The 5516-nt window shown below is 41.1% G+C and overlaps 1 pseudogene; it reads left to right on the forward strand.

Moving 5' to 3' along the window:
• Positions 1–1196: 1196 nt before the first annotated feature.
• On the forward strand, positions 1197–1631 carry LOC110136137 (small ribosomal subunit protein eS26 pseudogene; annotated as a pseudogene).
• The last annotated feature ends 3885 nt before the right edge of the window (positions 1632–5516 follow it).

The raw sequence follows: 5516 nt of genomic DNA on the forward strand, positions 1-5516 counted from the left end.
ATCTCCTTTAGGATGGACTGGTTGGATCTCCTTGCAGTCCAAGGGACTCTCAAGAGTCTTCTCCAACACCACAGTTAAAAAGCATCAATTTAGGAGCATGTGCAGCCTTCTTGGAGTTTGATACTTATGAATATTCATGAGGAGCAAGGTATCCTAGTGGTTAAAGGCACCAGTTCTGAAATCTGATGTACTGGGTTTGAATCCTGGGTCCACTGCTCACTAGTTATGACTTGTGCAAGTTAATTAAAATCTCATTGGTTAAGTAGTGAAAGTTGTTCAGTTGTGTCTGACTCTTTGCAACCCCACGGACTATACAGTCCATCGAATTCTCCAGGCCAGAATACTGGAGTGGGTAGCCTTTCCCTTCTCCAGGGGATCTTCCCAACCCAGGGATTGAACCCAGGTTGGTGGATTCTTTACCAGATGAGCCACAAGGAAAGCCCAAGAATACTGGAGTGGGTAGCCTATCCCTTCTTCCCAACCCAGGAACCAAACCAGGTCTCCTGCATTGTAGGCAGATTCTTTACCAACTGAGCTATCAGCGAAGCCCACTGTGTTAAAAGGGAACAATAAGAGGATCTACTAGCCTAACACAGTGCCTTGCACAATAGCAAGTGCTTGGTAAATCTAATTAGCAATAATAACAAGCAACAGCAGAAAAACCTTTTACCTAGAAGATTTTGCACTAAGTTTTGAGAATACAAAAGTATGTAAGATATGTGTTCCATCCTTCTCAGGCTGATCGGAGAAAAAGGATACATATACACATATGTTTACTAAACAGATATTAATAATAAGTTGAGCCTCACAGCTGTGAGTGGGTGAAGGGAAGGTTTGTTGAGGAAGAAAGACAGGAGCTTGACCTTGGAGGAAAGGCAGGATCCAGATAGGTTGACTACAAGACTGGGTGTATTCTCAGGGCTGTCAAAATTGCCTAACTGACTTTTCTTGTCAATCTTCTTGAGCATCTCAGGCACTTCAAAGGCTAAGAATTCATGGGGCAGGGAGGTAGGGGCAGTTAAACGGTCTTTGGCTGTTTTTGTTTTTAAACTTAATGTTTTCAGTTTGGTCATTTGAAAACAAAGATTTGCTGCTAGCTTAAAAATACTTCTTTTCCTTAAGTAAATATTTTGCAGAATGAAAAATGGAAATAATCCTCTGCCACAACAAAAAATTATGCTATATTTTAGCTCTCTCGCCTCCATGCTTCCAAGATGACCAAGAAAAGAAGGAACGGTCGTGCCAAAAAGGGCCGTGGCCACGTGCAGCCTATTCGCTGCACTAACTGTGCCCGATGCGTGCCCAAGGATAAGGCCATTAAGAAGTTCGTCATTCGGAACATTGTAGAGGCCGCAGCCGTCAGGGACATTTCTGAAGTGAGTGTTTTCGACGCCTATGTACTTCCCAAGTTGTATGTGAAACTACATTACTTCGTGAGTTGTGCCATTCACAGCAAGGCAGTCAGGAATCGCTCTCGGGAAGCCCAGAAGGAGCGAACACCTCCACCCGGATTTAGACCTGCGGGTGCTGCCCCACGTCCTCCACCAAAGCTCATGTAAGGATCCAAGTCCTTAAAGACTGAAGAAATATTGGTTTCTCTGAAAAGACAATAAAATGGAAATTATACTTTATGTAGCATGTTGAATATATGTTGCCAGATGGAGTGGGGGTTGTGTACATCTTATTTCTGTCCTTGGTCTCCCCAGTTTGCATAGCTTAGGGGTGGGGGCGAGGAATTAGGACATCTGTGTTTGATTAATTCAGCCTGGCAAACGGCTTAAGTTGGTGTCTTTAAAAAGGCGAGGAAACTTGCAGAGTGAGAAGTGCATCAGGAAGTGACTTAGACTAAGGTGTGCATTTCCCTGTGGCAACATGAAGACTTTAATAAAAGTCCACAGCTTGAATAGCATAAGGGGATCTGTACTCAGGTCCTTAACCTTGTCAAGTTTACTTGCCTACCTTCATCTGCTGCTAAGCCAATCACCCAGCCTTCATCTTTCTGTGGTACATTGCTCTATGGGGTGACAATGCCCTGAATGCCAGGTGTTGGTAGAAATTTGTGGAAGTCCCACAGGAGGGGAAAGAGGGGACTTTGTGCAAAAAGTCCGGGAAAAGGCTGTAGTCTGTGTGGCAATGGCTCATTTGTTCCAGAATTCAGAAATTAGAGGGTTCCCAGCTAGGAATACACAGTTGACCCTTTAACAACATGGGTTTAACTGCAGGGGGCGGGGGTTGTTTTGTTTTCAGTAAATACATACTACAGGATCCACAGTTGGTTGAATCCTCAAGTGTGAAAGTACAGACAGATACAAAAAGCTAACTCCATAATTATATAAGGATTTTGAAGAGATGGTGCCCCTAACCAATGCTTTGTTCAAGGGTCAAATGTACACGTATATTTGAAAAATTAATATGTAAGTGGCTTGCTAAGGACTTTGCTGGTTAGGTTATATGATTTTTTTCCTTAAGCTAAACTAGTAGCTTGGAAGTTTTGATTAAATTAACACATTGTTCTGGGACAAAAAAAAAAATTATGCTATATTTTATGGTAAAAGTATATACATGCCTACTTTTTTTTGAGATAACATAAACAGATATATCTCTGGTCCTGAGATATAATAAAACCTCTGGACTATTCAAGTTTATGGACAGCTTAATAAATCATGCTTAAGGAAAAGTGTGTGGTCCAATTTAGTCCATGGGAAATATGATAGTGAGTTTGATGAGGGTGACAGCAGTGAAGAGGGGGAGAAGTGTATAGATTCATGATCTTTACAGACAGCCTATTTTAGACATGATATATTGAAGTTAATAGATAATATTTTCCAAAAAGACTGTTCTCTAGAGACAAAAAGATATTTGGTGCTCTATCATAACTAGAAACTTAATCAAAAGATAGTAAAAAAAAACAAAAAACAAAAACCCAAACAATGACATGCTGCTGGTGGAGCTACTAAAATATCTATCTTGAAACCATACTCATCCATTAATTCTTTTATTCATTAAAAATTAATATATTATGTTTCCTTCTATGTGCCATGTAGTATATGTTAGGTATTGCATATCCAATTGTGAATAAAATAGATGTTTCCTTCTCTCATGGAGCTAGAAAAACACAGACAATAAAATATCACTATATAATTGCATATTCATCCATTTACTCCAAGAACTAATTCTTTTAAGACTTTTTCTGATGTAGATCATTTTTAAAGTCTTTGTTGAACTTGTTACAATATTACTTCTGTTTTCTATTTTTTGGTTTTTTGGCCCCAAGGCATGTGGGATCTTAGTTCCCTGACCAGGGATCAAACCTGCATCCCCTGCATTGGAAGGCGAAGTCTTAACCACTGGACCACCAGGGGAGTACCAATAACTAATTCTTGAGCACATATTCTGTGTTGGGGAATATTTAGGGTTCTGGAGACATAATGATGAGCAAAAATAGACTGGTTTCTGCCATCATGGGGCCTACGTTCTGAAGAGAAAGGCAACTTAGAGTTACACTAAGATAGTAAAGTTATAACTATGTAAGAGCTATGAAGGAATACAGAATAAGGAAATTTGACCTCACAAAGAGGTCAAGGGAGGCCTTCCTGAAAAAGTGAAGATGGATGGAGAACTGAAAGATGAGGAAGAGTTAGCTGGCAAGAGGGGGATGGGGAGAATATTTCAGATAGAGGGAAAAGCATGTTGCTGAGGCCATGGTGTGTTATAGAGGCTGAAAGATGTTAAATTTGTCTAGAAGATGAAGATTAATCCATGCAAGAGACAGAGAGGGAAGTTAGAGGTGAAGGAACTAACCCACAGAAGCCGTGAGAAGACAGCGTTTCAAAAAGGAAATCATGGACAACAGAGTCAAATGTTGCTGAGAGGTTAAGTAATATGAGAACTGAGAATGTCCCCTGGATTTCACAACTTGCAGGTCATTGGTCAGTCCAGTGGAATGATGGGCCAGAAGCCAGAATGGAATGGTTTGAGAGTGAGTCAAAGGTCAGTGAGGAAATGTAGGGAGCAAGAGTATAGATTAGGAATCACATTTGGTCACATGTAATGGAACCTGATGACAGTAGCTTAACTAAATAGAGTTATTTTTCTCACATAGCAAGAATGACAGAGGGTGACATTCAGGCTGGTGCAGTGGTTCCATGATGTCACTAATGTCCTAGAACCTTTCTTTCTGTTCTGTCATCCTCAGTGTGTGGCTTTTTCTGTTTTGTTTTTTTTCCAATCAGGAATTCAAAATGGCTACTCACTATCAAGCCATTGCTACAGACAGAAGGAAGAAAGAAACATCAGGGGAAAGGTCTAATACCTATACCAGGAAAGCAAACATCATCTGTAAATCCACAGCTGACTTCACATCATCTGTCAGGGCTGTGCCATGTGGACATTCCTAGCTGCAAGGGAGGCTAGGAAATAAAACTCTTTAGTTTGACCCATGTACTTATACATACATATATGCAGAGTACATCATGAGAAATGCTGAGCTGGATGAAGCAAAAACTGGAATCAAGATTGCCAGGAGAAATATCAACAACCTCAGATATACAGATGACACCACCCTTATGGCAGAAAGTGAAGAACTAAAGAGCCTCTTGATGAAAGTGAAAGAGGAGAGTGAAAAAACTGGCTTAAAACTCAACACTCAAAAAACTAAGATTATGGCATCCAGTCCCATCACTTCATGGCAAATAAGATGAGAAAACAGTGGAAACAGTGGCAGACTTTATCTTGGGGGGCTCCAAAATCACTGCAGATGGTGACTGCAGCCATGAAATTAAAAGATGCTTACTCCTTGGAAGAAAAGTTATGACCAACCTAGACAGCATATTAAAAAGCAGAGACATTACTTTGCCAACAAAGGTCCCTCTAGTCAAGGCTATGGTTTTTCCAGTAGTCATGTGACAGTTGGACTATAAAGGAAGCTGAGTGCCAAAGAATTGATGCTCTTGAATAATGGTGGTGGAGAAGAATCTTGAGAGTCCCTTGGACTGCAAGGAGATCCAACCAGTCCATCCTAAAGGAAATCAGTCCTGAATATTCATTGGAAGGACTGATGCTGAAGCTGAAACTCCAATACTTTGGCCACCTGATGCAAAGAACTGACTCATTGGAAAAGACCCTGATGCTGGGAAACATTGAAGGCAGGAGGAAAAGGGGAAGACAGAGGATGAGATGGTTGGATGGCATCACCAACTCAATGGACATGAGTTTGAGTAAACTCTGGGAGTTGGTAATGGACATGGAGGCCTGGCGTACTGCAGTCCATGGGGTCGCAAAGAGTTGGACACGACTGAGCGACTGAACTGAACTGAGTTTGACCCATTGCTGCCGTGACAGAATCAGCTTCTGTGGGAAAAATGGGAGAAGGATGTTGAGAAGGCAACCACTGCAGCTGCAGAGCATGCATAAATCACGTGTTCAAAAAGTGTGTCACAAAGGGAAGGAGATAATAAGATCATAGGATGATAGTTGGAGGGGGGATGTGGAATTGAGTGACTTTTTTTTTTTAATGG

The sequence above is a fragment of the Odocoileus virginianus genome, chromosome 2 (genome assembly GCF_023699985.2).
Source record: "Odocoileus virginianus isolate 20LAN1187 ecotype Illinois chromosome 2, Ovbor_1.2, whole genome shotgun sequence".
NCBI lineage: Eukaryota > Metazoa > Chordata > Mammalia > Artiodactyla > Cervidae > Odocoileus > Odocoileus virginianus.